The 18,103-nt window shown below is 44.1% G+C and overlaps 1 pseudogene; it reads left to right on the top strand.

Moving 5' to 3' along the window:
* Positions 1–1,221: 1,221 nt before the first annotated feature.
* On the top strand, positions 1,222–2,058 carry LOC123462343 (annotated as a pseudogene).
* The last annotated feature ends 16,045 nt before the right edge of the window (positions 2,059–18,103 follow it).

Raw genomic sequence — 18,103 nt, 5'->3', positions numbered from 1 at the left:
AAGGGAGACTCCTGGCCTTCTGCTAGCTTGCTCCAGCCCAGGAGATGGTCACCCACATTCAAGGTGGGTTGCTCCCCATCAGATAATCCTGTCTGAAATGCCCTCTGGGACATTCCCCCAGGTGTGCCTCACCAATCACCTTGCTGCCTCTAAGTTTAGTTAAGTTTGCAATGACAAGTAACTAACAGAGGGCACATGCGTGGTTTATGTTTCTCTCAGCCAGTTAGAATGTTGACTTTAGAAAAACACATTCGTCCTTGAATACATTAAAATGCCCTTTACCAAATGAGGTTTGGTATATTTGCCCCACTAATTAGGAGAATAGGCAGTAGCACGTTAACACTTGCTCAATGACATCAAAAAGCAAAGTCAGAATTTTGGGCATGTGTCTGGATGTATGGAGTGCATGTATGTGTATGCATGTTCACATGTTTGTGAACATGGGTGTGTGTGCACGCATGCATATGCATGTGCAAGTGTGGAGGGCAGAGGTCGATGCCAAGTGTCTACCTCAATCACATTCCACCTTACCTGAGACAAAGCCTCTCAAACCCCAGGGATTCTCTTGTCTCTGCCTCCCCAGTTCTGGGATTATATGCCTTCTCCATCATACCTAGCTTTTTTTTAAAAAAAGATACTTTATTTATTTATTTATTTGGGAGAGAACGGATGCACCAGAGCCTCTAACTACTGCAAACAAACTTCAGACACTGTGCCACCTTGTGCGTCTGGCCTTAGGTGAGTCCTGGGGAATTGAACCTGGGTCCTTTGGCTTTGTAGACAAATGCCTTAACTGCTAAGCCATCTCTCCAGCCCCACACCTGGCTGTTATATGGGTTCTGTAGGTCTGAACTCAGGTCCTCACACTTGCATAGCAAACACTTTGCTAGACTAAGCCATCACTTCCCCATGGCAAAAAGCTTTGAGTTAAACTCTGAAAGGCATTCTCTTTTTTTTCTTTTTCTTTTTCTTTTTCTTTTTCTTTTTACTTGGAAATAATTACAAATTTACAGAAGAATTACAAGAACAAGAATTTTTTTAAAAAGCAATACCGGTCGGGGGGCGGAGCCCTGCCACGGCCGGGCCGGGGCTGGGGGGCGCGCGCCCTTCCCGAGCTGGGGCGCTCCGCTCGGCGGGCGGGCGCGGGCTCCCTGAGCTGGGGTTCCCCGTGGGCGCGAGGGCCGGTCTTCCGCGGAACTGGTGTGCGGTCTTGCTGTCTGACCTCCGATCTGTTCCGCCCAGGTCATTGCCTTTCTGTCTCCACTGTCCCTGATCTTCCTAGCCAAGTTTCTAAAGAAGGCGGACACCACCGACAGCAAGCAAGCCTGCCTGGGCCACGCCCAGACTTCCTGTACCGCTGCTTCCCTGATGGGCTAGCCCATTCTGATTTGCTGTGCACTGGAAATAAGGATGTGGTGAATGAGGGTCGTAAGAGCTTCCCAAGTGGACATTCTTCCTTTGCATTTGCTGGCCTGGCCTTTGCTTCCTTCTATCTGGCTGGAAAGTTACACTGCTTTACACCACAAGGCCGTGGAAAATCCTGGAGGCTCTGTGCCTTTCTGTTGCCTCTACTATTTGCAGCTGTAATTGCACTATCCCGCACCTGTGACTACAAACATCACTGGCAAGATGTGCTAGTTGGATCCATGATCGGGATGACATTAGCCTATGTCTGCTACAGGCAGTACTATCCTCCTCTGACCGACACAGAATGCCATAAACCACTTCAGGACAAACATAAACTGCCTACGACACAGAAGAAACCTGGGGATTCTTACCACTTGACTATTTAGTGAAATCTACCTCCTTAGTGAACCAACCTCTTAACTGGACACCATGCACAAGTCAAGAATTTCTGACCTTTCACCCTTTCCAAGTAACAGTGAAGACATAACCAAGTGTATTTCTCCCTCCACAGGACTATGCACTTTTGTCCCACTCCACATGGACTTGTCATGAGGACTCAAGGAAGGTCCTTCTTCCACTTCTATGGCACCTATTCTGTAAAAAGATCTCCAATAGTTGTATTAATAGGTCTATAAAACTGGTATTCCAAAATCTAAAAAAAAAAAAAAAAAAAAAAAAGCAATACCCATATGCCCTTTACATAGATTTACCTACTCTTTTTTGTTTTTTGGTTGGTTTTGGTTTTTGTTGTTTGTTTTTTGAGGTAGGGGCTCACTTTAGCTCATGACCTGGAATTCACTATGGAGTCTCAGGGTGGCCTCGAACTCATGGTGATCCTCCTACCTTTGCCTCCCGAGTGCTGGGATTAAAGGGGTGTGCCACCATGCCCGGCTCTTAGATTTACCTGCTCTTAACATTTACTTCTTTAGCATCATTTGTTCTCTTTGGCTTTCTTTCTCCAGACATTATAATATAATTTAAGAATAACTTAAGAATAAATTGCATATATCATGCATATGTTCTCTGGGATAACCCTCTGTATTTATTAATTTCAGCAATTTGACACTGATGCAATAATTTTATCTACTCTTCTGCCCTTATTCCAATTTTTTCACAATCTAGTAATATGTTCTGTAGCATTGTTTCCTCTACAAGCCTAGGTTAAGACATTGTGTTTAGTTATCATAGTTCTTTGACCTACCAGAATTTGAAACATTTCAACCACTTCCACACACCCCTCCAAAACATGTAATCATCAGTTACATTTGAATCACACGTGTTCCCAGTTAATTCTGCGAGGAATCCTTGCCAGTCCACCACCCGTCACCCACCAGCTGTGCCTTCCATTCCACGAATCCTGCCTGACTCTCGTACACAGAAACTCCAGCTAACACGAAGTGTCTGTGTGTCAGGTATGGTTAGGTTCTCCTAATACCTTTTCTTACTTGTCATTTTTTACTTTCTTTGTTTCTTTTTGGCAATAGTGGGGATGGAACTCAGTGTTTCACATATACTAGACAAGGGCTCTACCACTGACCTATATCCCCAGCTTCTTTCTATTTTATTATTTTTTTTCAAGGTAAGATCTCACTCTAGCCCAGGCTGACCTGGAATTTACCATATAGTCTCAGGGTGGCCTCGAACTCATAGCAATCCTCCGACCTTTGCCTCCTGAGTGCTGGGATTAAAGGCGTGCACCACCATGGGCCACTGTTTTTATTTTTATTTTGACACAGGGTCTCACTAATTTGCCCAAGCTGCCCTTCAACACACTCTGTAGTCATCAGGCCTTGAACTGTGATCCTACTGCTTTATCCTCTCAAATAGCTGGGATTATGGGGTTTTTTTTTTTAATTTTTTTTTGAATTTATTTATTTGACAGTGACAGACACAGAGAGAAAGACAGATAGAGGGAGAGAGAGAGAATGGGCGCACCAGGGCTTCCAGCCTCTGCAAACGAACTCCAGACGCATGCGCTCCCTTGTGCATCTGGCTAACGTGGGACCTGGGGAACCGAGCCTCAAACCGGGGTCCTTAGGCTTCACAGGCAAGCGCTTAACCGCTAAGCCATCTCTCCAGCCCAGATTATGGGTTTTTACCACCAAGTCTGGATCTTTATTCTTGAAAGTGCTGGGGCTGGAAAGATATCTCAGTCAATTAAGTACAAGCACCTGAGTTGGATCCCCAGAACCCACATACAAATGCTAGATGGTGATGTGTGCTTATCATCTTATCATCTGCTTATTATCTGAAAACTGGGCAGGTGGAGGCAGGAGGATCCCTGGAGTTCTCTGGCCAGACAGTCTAGCCTAACTGGTGAGTTCCAAGCCAATGAGAAACTTGTCTCAAAAAACAGTGGACAGCATTCCTGAGAAACCATACCCAAGGTTGTTCTCTGGCTTCCATGTGCATGGGTACATGCATTTAAAAAAAATAAATAAAAGATGTCTCCACCCTGGGTCACCTTGGCTTGTATCACTACCAGGCTCAGCAGCCTGAAGCTAAATAAATGCCTCAAAAAGAAAGAGAGAAAGGAAGGAAGGAAGGAAGGAAGGAAGGAAGGAAGGAAGGAAGGAAGGAAGGAAGGAAGGAAGGAAGGGGGGAGGAAGGGAGGGAGGGAGCCCGGCAGGCTGGGTGTGGTGGTGCATGCCTTTAATCCCAGCACTCAGGAGGCAGAAGTAGGAGGAACACCATGAGTTCTACATCCTGAGACTACATAGTGAATTCCAGGTCAGCCTGAGCTAGAGTGAGACCCTACCTCAAAAAAAAAAAAAAAGAAAGAAAAGAAAAGAAAAGAAAAGAAAAGAAAAAAAGAAAGAAAGAAAGAAAGAAAGAAAGAAAGAGAGGGAGAGAGGGAGAGAGAAAGAAGAGGGCTGGAGAGATGGCTTAGCAGTTAAGGCACTTGCTCACAAAGCCAAAGGACCCAGGTTCAATTCCCCAGGACCAACATCAGGCCAGATGCACAAGGTGAAGCATGTGTCTGTAATTTATTTGTAGTGGCTAGAGGCCCTTGTGTGCCCATTCTCACTCTCTCTCATAAATAAATAAGTAAAACATTTTTAAAAGAAAGAAAAAGAAAGGTCCACAGCTCCAAAATTTTACTCCTAATGTATATGGCCTGGTAGCGAATTCCTTTAAAAGTCTGTGTTCTTGAGCACATGACTGGACAATGCAGTACAGACTCTTAAGTGGAGGTTTATTACCAGATCACTCCTTGGCCTTGAAGTATTTCTAAGTCCCCTCCTCCACCTCTCTCCTTCTGAAGACCCATGACCTTTTGACAGGCAGCCCAGTAGAAAAGCCCATTCCTCTTCAATTACTTTGTTAAATCAGAGCAGAGATGGCTGGGGTTGATAGTCATGCCCCTAACACAGGCTTCAGGTGAGAATTCTAGGTGGCTGTAATTTCCATCTGAACCCAGTAGACAGCTATTAATCTACAGAAATGCTGCAGACAAACCAGACGGGATGTTGACTACCATATCAAAATCACAGACACACTGGAACACTGAAAGACTAAACCTTTCCCCACGTCACGGTTTATTTGCATGCAATCCCAGCCAAATCAATATCTCCATCTTAATCAAGAGGGAATTACAGGCCTCAGCAGAGAGGTATCATTGTAAGTAATTGCATCAGAGTCATTTTCACACACACTGCACGCTGAGTGGAAATGTTTAAACAGATACGAGGAAGACAGAAAAGCACTTGGAGAGAGCTCACGAGTTCTCGTGCTGTAAGCAGTGCTTCAAGCCGTCTTTGAGCTCATGTTCAAACCTGAGGATGGAAGTGTTGAGACAGCAGTTCCAGGGTCAAGGGAAGAAAACAGTGATGACAAAGGAAAGAAAAAAGCAAAAGCATGTGAATGGATGTGCACAACATGAGTGAGGATTTTTTTTTAAGCTTAGATGAAAATATCTTCTTTTCTACCTTTCAATCAAAATACGTTCTTTCTGTGCCTCTTTGAAAATGCAAAATCCCCTCTGCAGCTGCCAGATCCTTCAATGGGAAGCACTCCCGTTGGCCAGGAACGTGTTTGTAGAGACAGCCCCCCAGCTCGGGCCCTTCTGCAGCAAGCAGAAATTAAGAGAGGTGGGTGGGAGGGGGGAGTTGGTGAGAACAGGCCAGAAGACATTTATTTGCACTCAAAACTCTGTTAGTTTTTTTTCACACATTCCTTTTTCTGTTCCCTAATTTGTAGACAGCATTGGGGGAGGGGGGGTGAAAAATATCTGTTGAAATGAAGGAAATCTGACATGGTGCCTATGAGCAAGGATGTGATTTTTTTCCTTTTAAGCTCAGGCAGAAAAAACGCAGGAGGTGCAGGGGAAACCCTGGAAGAAACAACTTCAATTAGAACAAAATGACTTAGGGCTGGAGAGATGGCTTAGCCGGTTACATACTTGCCTAAGGACCCACGCACAACTGTCCGGATCCCAAGTAAGCCAGATGACAAAGGACAGACAAGTACAAGGCCGCACATGGCCACACAAGTGTCTGGAGTTTGATTGCAATGGCTGAGGCCCTGGCACAAGAATATTCTCTCTCTCTCTCTCTCTCTCTCTCTCTCTCTCTCTCTCTCTCTCTCTCTCTCTCTTTCAAATAAGAAAATGATTTATAGCTAACTATGAGATAGCTTCCTGAATCCTACCAGCCTAAGCCCTAAGGGCTTTGTTAATACACAAAAATCTCCTTCAGAAGCCCTAAAAAACACTTCCCTTGAAGAGTTAAATGCCCTCTTGAAATCTTGTCTAGTCTCCTCATTTGGTTATCTTCTTCCTTTTCTTTTCTTCCTAGTATGTCTAAGGTAAATGCCAACAGAGCTCCTGCCAGGAATGATCACAAATTCCAAGTTAATCCATTTTCCCTGGTCAAATTTTGTCTCACACATGTGCTTTCACCATCATAGCTGTTTTTCAAAGGTGCCTTATAACCTTGCAGGTGTAAACGGGGCATCCAGTTGAGATGAGCCTCATTGCCAAGTCCAAATGTGTATGGAGGACCTTGATGAGTTCCTGGGCTAGAGAAGAGAGGGCCGAGTCAGAAACAGCCTACATATGGGTGGGAGGGGGGAAGCCCAGGTAGATTCTTCCTGGGAGGAAGAACCAGCAAGCTATTCCTGGTCCCCATACATACATACACCATACATACATACACATACATACATACACATACATACACATACATACAACACCATACTGGAGTTGTCTTCTAGTCTCATCAAGACAGTTGCATGTCTATTTGGGTGTGGGCTGTGTCCCTAACTGTTTGCAAAATAAGACTACCTTGCTTCTAATCTCTATCAATACTATGCAAACAAGTCCAAAACCCACGCTGTGTGACATCAAAGCTGGTGGTATGTGACATAAAAATCCCGCCTCTTTATATAGCCAGGGTTTGAGACGCTAACCTCCCTGCTCCCGCTTCCTCCCTTGGAAGTGAGTGTGTCTTTTCTTTTTTTTTTTTTTTTTTTTGTTTTGTTTTTTGAGGTAGGGTCTCACTGTAGCCCAGGCTGACCTAGAACTCACTAAGGAGTCTCAGGGTGGCCTCGAACTCACAGTGATCCTCCTACCTCTGCCTCCCAAGTGCTGGGATTAAAGGCGTGCGCCACCACGCCTGGCAAGTGTGTCTTTTCTTAATAAACTATCTCAGCTTCTGCCGTAACTGCATGTCTCTGCTTAGTCCTTTGTTCAGAGACACAAGCACCTGGGATCCCAATGGAGGTGTCCCCTGAACCCCAGCGTCAGCCAGTATCGCCCTTGACAAAGAGTTGTCAGAGGCAGAGAATGTATTTACTAATCATCTCACCCAAATAGCCTTAGCCCACTGTGCCCAGAAGGAAACGGGTGAAGCAAGGGATCCTTTGACACCCATGGGCATCTCCTATGACTTTGCCCATTTTGTTTTTATTCCTCTCAGTGAAGGATATCATTGGCATGTTGACAATGAATCCTCAACAGGACCTCAATTCTCTCCCTCTGGTATCCGTGGGCCTTCCTTTCACTCACAGTTAGTGTCTGCTCACCAGATACAGTCACACAGTCATTTCACAGCCTAAGTCTCTGTGCTTTCCCAGATGTTTCTGATCAGCTTCAGCCCGTTCCTGTAACCTCTGGAAGAACTGCTAAGTGGGACTAGTTTCAGCGCAGCCATCACATTGCCAGCTGGGCAATGGATAGACTGATGGGTAAATGGAGAGAGAGAGAGAGAGAGAGGAAGAGAGAGAGATACCCTTAGGGCACAAATCCCTTTAGTTTTTCTTATGCCTGTTACAAAACACCATATAGTGGGAGCTTACACAACAGAAACTTACTTCTGTTTCATTTATTTGTTTCAGTTCTGGAAGCTGAAGTCCAGGAGCAAGGCATTGGCCGATGTGGTCTCTTCAGAGGGCTTTGACCTTGCTGTGCAGACGGCTGCCTTCTCACCGTGCTCTCACGTGGATACCCTCCTCTGTGTGCACATGTCTAGTATTCTTTCTGTTGTCCTAGTGTCTCTGTTAAACACAATAGCCACGCTAGTTAGGGTCAACCCTACCAACCTCATGTGAATGGCACTGCCCTCTCTTAAAGGCTGTAGCCGCAGCTATTCACATTCTGGTGTAATGGGGGTGGATCTTTGTTGCAGTTTACCTTTACATTGCTGGACAAACACCTGACCAGCTCATAGAAGGCAACATTTGACTTCAGGCTTACAGAATCCAGGGGAGGCTCCATCGTGGAAGAAGCTGGCTCACTCCCTCATCCATCAGCACAGCAGAGAGAGAAAAGCCAACAGTCAGCAAACACGAGCAGCCAGAGCCCCAACTGCTCTTTTCTCACCTGGTGGGGCTGACTACAAGATCTGCCCCTGATGGCATATCTCTTCCCAAGCAGGGCTCCGCCCAGTGGAGTCTCAATTTGTAAGCCCAATCTTAATCAAAAACACCGGTGTCTATGGGGCCATATGTTCAAATCACCTCAGTCTCCTACAATGAATTGTTAGCGGAAACAGCTCTGTCCATAACACTTGGCCAGTGGAATCGTCAGTTTCCAGTTCTTTCCATGTCCTTACTCTAAGTCATTTGCTCTTGGAACCAGCAGTCTTGCTGTGAGGGCATGTGACCACACAAAGAGGCCACATGCATGAGGAACTGAGTTCAGTTCCCAGTACCAAAGTAAAACATGTACCTATGTTTTCCGAACACTGAGGAAGCACAGACAGGCAGACCCAGCTAGTCTAACCTAATTGGTGAGTTCCAGACAAATGAGAGACCCTATCTCAAAGGAAGTGGAGAGCATTCCTGAGGAAGACACCCAAGGCTGCCCTCTGGCCTCCACCTGCACACACATGAGCATGTGTTTAAAAAAAGAAAAAGCTTCTAGCTGACTGCCCTGTTATAGTTCATCAAGCAGCAGACACATGGGTGAGAAGCTCTCAAGAGGTCTCCATTCCCAGCCACCCTCTTAAGGCAACTGTGCACACCCCGAATGAGAACCTCCAAGCTGAGCACAGACAGTTCCCAGAACTGTGAGGGATAATAAACTAATGGATACAGCTTAATAAGCTTTGGAGATAATTTCTTACATAGTAGTTAATAAATGGAAGAAGCATTTCTATGTGAAATCCAATCATATCATAGACAATTAATTTAAATGTAAATATGAAATCAAACGCTTCCAGCACAATGCCACACTTTGGTAGGCAACCAATTTGTGACTTTTGTTTTGCTCTAGCAATTTCCTGCTTGCACTATTTCTTCATAGTTTCATGCCTTTGCAAATACTTCCTTCAATCCCAGTGTATCAGTTTCGTTTTCCCCAAAATGCAAAGTTTGTTGACTTTTGTTGAATAAAACAAAGCATCAAGGGCTGGAGAGATGGTTTAGAGGTTAAGGCACTTGCCAGCAAAGCCACAGGACCCAAGCTCAACTTCTCCCAGTAACCACATAAGCCAGATGCACAAGGCGGCACATGCGTCTGGACTTCGTTGGCAGTGGCTAGAGGCCCTGACCCACCCATTCATTCTCTCTCTCTCTCCACCCCAGATAAATAAATAAATATTTTATTTTTTTTTAAGCATCAAGGATTTTCAAGATCATTTCCTGCCTTAATTCTTGCGAGTCAGTATCACCAACCTCCTTTAACTATGTTAGCAGATCTGGCTCTGCCCTTATAACTTGTAACACAATGACCTCGTCATGTTATTTGGATGTGCCTTAGTTTATGATGGGGTTATATCCTGATCAACCTATCATAGAAATACTGTAAGTCAAAAATACATTTTATATACACCTAGCCCACCCAACATCAGTTTAGCGATGCAATTCAGATTGCTAAGGGGAGCTATGGCTTGCTGCCACTGTCTGACCATCTCAAGAGAGTCCTATAACATACACTGCTAGCCCAGGGAAAGACCAGATACATTTTGTCCTGAATGTGTAATACATTAGCACCATCATAAAGTCAAAAATCATAAATCAAGACTGAGGATTTAGTTCAATGGTAAAGCACTTGCCAAGCATGTACAAAGCCCTGGGTTCAGTTGCCAGCGTTCAAAAAGAAGACCAGATAGAAAGGAGGAAGAGAAGGAAAGGCAGGCAGGAAGGAAGGAAAAAAGGAAGGAAGGAAGGGGAGACATTAAGTCCAATATGGCAAATCAAGTCCATCTGTTCAGTTTTCATCCTCCAGCTCCTTTCACTTGAAAGATTGTCAGTGGCTTCCTTCCTGTTTCCCGGGATTCCTTCCTTATTCTATCCCTTCCTCCTTTGTTACGGTAGCTTCACTTTTGCCTCGTTCCAGGAGAGGAGCTACGCACAAGAGCTCACCAGGCAGCCGCTCTGCAGGTCAGAGCTGCAAGCTCACGCTACGCTAGCGCACTTGGGCCCTCCGATCACCTTCCAGTCAATGAGAACACTGCTCACTGAACCCTCAAGACGATCTGTGGGTATCAGATCAACTGCAGCAGATCCAATCATTCTTCATTTGACAATTAATAATTCAGAAAGAAAATTTCTTTCCAGGGTGGTGACATTCTTGGCTGTCTGGCTTTTTCTTCATCCTAGCAAGAGGCATTCAACTTGATTTTTTGTATTTAGGTTTCTTGTTTTTTTTTTTCTTGCAACTAAAACTGTAGCTAAATGTCTCTTAACTATTTCCCCTATCTAGTCTCTCGACTATGCTGTTGGGTTTTTTTCTTCTTACAAAACATTAATGGGCTAATTTTTTTATGCCAGATAAAAATTATTTTGTAGGTCCCATCGTCCCTATCAGAAATTCCAGTGCTGTGAGGTAGAAGCAGGAAGATCAGGAGTTCAAGGCTACATGAGACTGTTGAAAGAGAGAGAGAGTAGAAATAATGAGAGAAGAAGGGAAGGAGGAAGGAGAAAAGACAAGAAAGGTCCCACATGGACTGAAATTCTAGACCTCAGGGTCTAGCCTCTCACTTACAACTCAACACATGACACTGGCTCCATGCATATGCATCCCCTCACCATCTTCCGGATACCAGAATGCCACACACAGCTCTGCGGGCTTGGCCCACACCCCCATATCACAACCTGCCCCACCCACGTTCCACATGCGCGCCAGAGGCACCCAGACATTTCCTTTCATCCTGCCTTCTCTTAGAGGCTCAGATCTGAGCCCAGATACCACAGACTTCTATAAATTCTGATTCTGCCCCTCACGTGGTCATCTGTCTGCGTGTAAGTTCCACATCTCCAGAGAATCTCCAGCCTTTCAAAAGCAAAAGTCACGTGTTGCGTTAACTCTCCTCCCCCAGAGTGCGGCCTGGTGTCCCGCGGTAAGTGCTCAATAAATGTCTGCCAATCAGACCTGATTATATGTATGTAAACTGTTTGCCTTGGTTATTGATTAGACATGACCCAAATGACAGTTAAACGCTTCACTCTAGTGACCTTGACTATCCTCTGACCCTGTAATAACGTGTTGGACTCAGCAGGGTTTACTGGCCACTCAGTAATTAAATACTTGCTCAGTGTTTCTACACTACAAACAGCACCCAAAGAATGGCAAAGTCCTATTTATAAAACAGACCATGCCTGCCTCTAAACTACAACAGTTGATCCCCCTCCGAAGGTACCAAAGCAGTTTCTAAGGAACGAGCTAAAGCCATCAGAAAAGAGAAACAATACTATTTTGTCTCCCTTATCCCTTGGAGCCCTAAAATTAGCATCCATACTGAAATAGCATGAGATTAGCTGATCAACATGTCTGACTGTAGACAGATGAAAAGAGTGATCTGAAAAGCAGCCAGTGAGTATGACTGGCAAAGCATTCAGCGGAGGGAGGTGAGGGGAGGGGGAGGCTGGAGGGCAGATTCGCTCCTCAGGCAGAGAAACCTAAAGACCCGGCTGAGTGGCATGGGAGCGGGGGAGGGTAGCCTGCAAGCCAACAGAGCCATGTTGACAACTCTATGTCCAATTGATGTCAGGACTGAAAAGTGCTAAACACTTCTGGATAGATTTTAAGTGGTGCTTTACAAAATTGTTAAAGTAGAAAAATCTGACCAAGCGTTGGCAAGTTGGCACATTGCTTTTCATATCATTTTCTAAAAGCTGAGTATTTTTGACATGGTTTGCACCCCAATATACACAGACAACATATTATGGGTTTGCAACTAAGCAGTCTTCAAGTCCATATATAACCCACAGCCACACTCAATGGGCCTAGTAATATAGTGTTTGAATAATTGCCGATATTCAAAGTTCAAGAAAATTCAGATCAATTCCCACACTTTCAGCTTCCCTTAAGAAAAAAAAAAACAAGGGGTAGGATATCAGTTAAGCGCTTGCCTAAGGACCCTGGTTCGAGGCTCAATTCCCCAGTACCCATGTAAGCCAGATGCACAAGGTGGCATGGAGTTTGTTTTCAGTGGCTGGAGGCCCTGGTGCACCCGTTTTCTCTCTCTCTCTCCCTCCCTCTCTCTCTCTCTCTCTCTCTCTCTCTCTCCCCCCTTTCTGTCTGTCTGTCTCTCTCGAATTAATAAAAATAAAAAATAAATCAGAACTGCCAACATTGATCCTGGAGATAACTACTTAAAAACCACTTATACCAAAATCACATTCAAATCAAGTAAGAACAGATTCGCAAACCAAAAGTACCGGGTGTAATGGTGCATGCCTTTAATCCCCGCCAGCACGTAGGAGACAGAGGTAAAAGGATTGCTATGAGTTCGAGAACAACCTGGGACTAAAGAGTGAGTTTCATATCAGCCTCAGCTAGAGTGAGAACCTGCCTCAAAAACAACAAAAAGAAACCAAACAAAAAAATGTAAAGCTGGGCAGATGGCCAGTGGGGAGCCTGCTGCTGTATGAGCACCCTCATAAAAAGTAAATCGCTCTTAAAGTGTTCTTGGGAAATAGGCCAAACCAGAGGGCTGGGGCTAACTAAGTGCTTTCAAGTTAAAATTAAAGGACAGTACACTACTTTTAATTTCTATCTTTGCTATGTTTTGCTATTTCCTTGTGGCTTACAATGTAAAATTGTTAAAATATTTGTTCTGGATTAAGTATTCATCTTTTGGATTCCGAAGAAATAAAATAAAATAAAAGGTTGGCCATGGTGGTACACATCCGTAATCCCAGCACAAGGGGGTAGAGACAGGAGAAGCCCTGGGTCCTACTTGTTTGCCAGCTTAGCCAAACCAGTGGGTTCAGTGAGAGACCTCGTCTCAGAGAATCAGATAGAGAGAGACTGAGGAAGATTCCCAGCCGTGACCTCTGGCCTCCACACTCACACACACACACACACACACACACACACACATGTCCACACACATGCATACACACCACACCTATGTGCTGTCTCCCCCCCACCACATACACAGTGGCACACCCTTTCCTTTCTACCTCCATCCTATCTGCTGCTTCATTATCTACTCACCCCTTTAGCTTCCAGGAGCACTAGAATTGGACCCTAAAAGGAGATCTTGTCAACTGCCTTGGAAGAAACTGTCATAGCAGGTGAGAGTACCTGGGAGGAAAAGTGAAGATCAAGGAAAGATTGAAGATTTGAATAAAAATATTATTGTGTGGCTGGGGAATATATCTCAAATGGTTAAGGGCTGCCTTACAAGCATGAGGACCTGAGTTCTTCCCTGCACCCGCATAAGTGAGGAGTGTGCCACTGTGACGGCGCCACCTGGACTTTATAATCCCAGCACTGGGTGGAGACAGAAGGGTCCCTGGGGCTTGCTGGTCAGCCGGCTTAGCCTAACTGACAAGCTTCAGGACAATGAGAGACGCAGTATCTAAATAACAAGATAAAAGATAGGATTGAGGAGAGACACCCAGGGTTGTCCTCGACACACATGTACACACACACGAATACTCACCACAAACACACACACACATAGTAAAAAAGATACCAGAGCCTGAAGAGTTTGCTTAGCGGTTAAGCGCTTGCCTGTGAAGCCCAAGGACCCTGGTTCAAGGCTGGATTCCCCAGGACCCACATAAGCCAGATGCACAAGGTGGCGCATGCATCTCCAGTTCATTAGCAGTGGCTGGAGGCCCTGGTGTGCTCATTCTCTCTCTCTCTCTCTCTCTGTCTCTCTCTATCTCTCTCTCAATCTCTCTCTCTCTCTCTCAATCTCTGATTCTTTCTCTCTGTGTCTGTTGCTCTCAAATGAATAAAAATAAACAAAAAATTCAAAGAAAAATGCCCACATGATATGGGGCAAGGACAATTACAGAAAGGAGTGGAGAGTGGAATCTCATGCTAGGACATAAGAAGAAGAGCGTTGGGGCTGCAGGGGCCCCATGGAAAGGAATGCAGATCCTAAGGGCCACGCTCCTGAAGCCCAGGGGTGAGCTGGGGGGGAGGGAGGGAGAGGTGGGGATGAGGAGTCTGGCTCACTATCCTTTCCTTTGTCTTCCAGAAAGAGCTAAGTTTTAACAGTGGCCAGCACCTGATCCTATAATCACCCAAAGAGAAGATGATCCTTGGCCTTTGAACTACTTAACCCAAATGGACAACCTTCACCAACAGAAACCAGGAGTAAATAGCAGAAGCCCATCAGAAAAAAAGATTGACTCGCAGATATCCACACATTAATGTGGATAGGAGAAAAAGCAGTGTTTTATGCTTTCACATGTCACAGACCTAATGGCTCCGAGAGAACTTGGGCTAGGAATATGGCCCACGCCACCTATTATCTGACTTACACAATTACTGGGCATTAACTCTATCAAGTATTGCAGGAGAGCAGGTATGTGCTCTTTTGGCACTGTTCTTGGCTCTGTGGATACAAAAAGTGTATAAGTACACCTTACCATCCAAGGGCTTAGAGGTATGGTGGCACATGTCTATAATGCTGTCAATTGGGAGGCGGAGGCAAAAGGATTGCAAGTTTGAGGTCATTGTAAGATACAGAGAGATTATCTTACCACCACCACTTCCCCAAATATGATATAGTCTTAAATAGAAAACATTTGAAAAAGTTTGATATCTTTCCATGACAAAGCCACTTAAAAACTAAGAAGAGGCCAGGCCTGGTTATGCAGACCTGTAACCCCAGCCATCAAGAATCCCAGGCAGAGATGTGGGTACACAGATGGATGGATAGACACTTGGTTGTCCAATAGAAGTCAGCATTCTAAGCATGGGATCAATTGTTGAAGGGTGGCAGAAAGAATGTAAGGGCCAAGGATAGGAAGGAGTGTTCTGGAACACTGGCTTCCAGACACAAAGTGCTGGCTGTACTCATGACCTCATAGTTGCTGTCTTTTGTTGTCATGGATGATGGAAAGGACCAAAAAAAAAAAGAATCTCAGGCAGGAAGATTGCAAGTTCAAGTTATGCCTGGGCTACGGACAGAGTCTAAGACCAGGCTAAGCAATTTAGTGAAAACTGTGTAATTTTTTTTTTTTTATTTGAGAGAGACACAATGAACACATCAGGGCCTTCATCCACTGCAAACAAACTACAGATGTGTGTGTCCCTTGTGTGCCATGGGCAACATTGCATGTTTATGTCACTGCATCTGGCTTATGTGGGACCTGGAGATTCGAACATGCGTTCTTAGGCTTCTCAGGCAAGTGCCTTAACCGCTAAGCCATCTCTCCAGTCCCAATCTCAAATTTTTTAATCAATACATGAAAGGTACAAGGTATAGCTCAGTAGTAGGGTACTTGCTTAATATGCTTGAAACCCTGGTTCAATTACCAGTATGGTAAAATGAAAACAGAAAGGTAAAAACAGGATGGGAAGATGGCTCAGTATTTAAAAGTACTTGCTAGCTAAGCCTGCCTGCCTGAATTCAGTTCCCCAGTACCCATGTAAAGCCGGACACAAAATATGGCATCTGCATCTGGTGTTCACTTGCACTAGCAAGAGTCCTTGGTGTGCCCATACACACACACACACACACACACACACACAAATAAATAAATAATATTTTTTAAGGTAAAAATAGAAAACAACTTCCTTCTAGCCAAATTATGCTTCATGGTTAAACACCAGACACTTTCTCCTAGGATTGGAAACAAAACAAGGATAACCATTCTGGACATTTTTATTAGCTAGTATACTGGAAGGCCTAGTCAGAGCAAGTGGGTGAGAGACAAAGAAAATGCTTCTAGATTGAAAGGGAAAAAGTAAAATTGTCTCCATAGATGAAAAGATCTGATGACATAGAAAATCTCAACATAGGCACACACCAAAATCATTAGAACTAATGAGCAAATTCAGCAAAGTTTCAAACTACAAAATCATTATACAAACATTATTTTGTTTCTAAACATCTACAGTGAGTCATCTGAAAATAAAATCAACAAATTCCATTGATAATAGTACCAAAAGAAAAAGTTACTTTTAAATAAGTTTTACAAAAGAAGTAAAAATTTGTGCTCTGAAGATTATAAACTGGTACCTAAAAATTTTTTTAATGTATGTAAGTGGTAAGTGGCACATGCCTTTAATCCCAGCACTCGGGAGGCAGAGGTAGGAGGATTTTCATGAATTCAAGGCCACCCTGAGACTACAAAGTGAATTCTAGGTCAGCCAAGATTGGAGTGAGACTCAACCTCAAAAAAAAAAAAAAAGTATGTAAGTGGAAAAGTATCCCATGCATATGGATCAGAATTAATACTGTCAAGATGGCAAAGCTTTCCACTTTACATATTTACATAGTCTTTATCCAAATTCCAGCTGCCTTTTCCCCCCAGAAATCAGCAAGCTTATCCTAAAATTCATGTGGAAATGTAAGTGACCCAGAAGAAGCAAGACCATCTTCAAAAGGAAGACAAAGTTAGAGAACTCACATTCCTCTTTTCAAAACTTACAGTAATCAAGACAGTGTGGTGCTGGCCCGAGGCAAACCATGTAGCTGGGTGGGTTCGGGAGCTAGGGTGGAGCTCCGTAGACTGTGTGCTTAGCATGCATGAGTCCCTCTGCTCAATTCTCAGTGCCAAAGGAAAAGAAAGGAGAAGACAGTTGAAAGACAGCTCATAGAGTTGGGGGGGAAACTGTGAACAGTACCTGATAAGGAATTTATACCCATAATGTCATAGTGTGTTAAGATATCCTAAAATACAATAACAAGTTGCTCTCTAAACATTTATGTTTATGCTCATAGATTAAAGCTGCTCTTATGTTTGGACAGAGAAGCTTCTTACTGTAGATGGCAAAAAGTACTGGAGAGACTCAAGAGGCTCATCAAAGTGCTGAGAAGTGACAGTTAAGTGCTCAGCACCAAACAAGACATCTTTATCTCACCTGCCACGGCTCAGGCAGATGAAGGAGGGGTGGGAAAAAAAAAAGTAAAAGGGCTAGAGGGATGGTTTAGTGGTTAAGGCACTTGCCTGCAAAGCCTAAGGACCCATGTTTGACTCTCCAGATCCCACGTAAGCCAGATGCCAAAGTGAGGCAAGCGCAAGGTTGCACATGCCCACTAGGTGGTGCAAGAGTCTGGAGTTTGTGGTGGCTGAAGCCCTGGTGCATCAATTCTCTCTCCCTCTCTCTCTCTCTCTCAAAAAAAAAAAAAAAAAAAAAAGGAATGTAAGAGCCAGAGGATAGGAAGTAGTGCTTTGAAATACTGTCTTATGGAGACAAAGGGGCCATTGCATTAATGACCTCATGGTGGCTGCCATTAACTGCACAATACTAGGCCCATCAACATCAACATGAATGATAAAGGCAAAAAGAAAAGAAGGAAAGAAGACATTAAAATAGAAGAGGGACTAGTTAGAAGTGGAAGGGGTATGGGGGAAGGGAGCAAAAGAAAATAATAGGAGAGGATTGTGGTGATCAAAATACATTCCATACATGTATGAAAACTCTCAATAAAGGAGTTTTTAAAATTCAACATTAAATATCTTTTTTTTTTTTTTTTTTTTGGTTTTTCGAGGTAGGGTCTCACTCTGGCTCAGGCTGACCTGGAATTCACTATGTAGTCTCAGGGTGGCCTCGAACTCTCATAGATCCTCCTACCTCTGCCTCCCGATGGCTGGGATTAAAGGCATGTGCCACCATGCCCGGCTAAATATCTTTTTAAGTGGGCAAAAGATTTCAATAGACATTTCTCTGAGTAAGATAAGCAAACATTTTGGTCCACTAATGTCATTACAAGAAAATACCTGAAACTGTATAATTTGTAAAGGACAGAAACTTTTTTCATAGTTTTGGAGGCTGAAAGACCAAGATCAAGGTGCCAGCAGGTTCCATCTTTGCTTCCAAAGGGCTCCTGACCTTGCA

The sequence above is a fragment of the Jaculus jaculus genome, chromosome 7 (assembly GCF_020740685.1).
Source record: "Jaculus jaculus isolate mJacJac1 chromosome 7, mJacJac1.mat.Y.cur, whole genome shotgun sequence".
NCBI classification, from domain to species: domain Eukaryota; kingdom Metazoa; phylum Chordata; class Mammalia; order Rodentia; family Dipodidae; genus Jaculus; species Jaculus jaculus.
The sequence above is the reverse complement of the archived record's forward strand: the minus strand, read 5'-3'. Positions and strand labels throughout refer to the sequence as shown.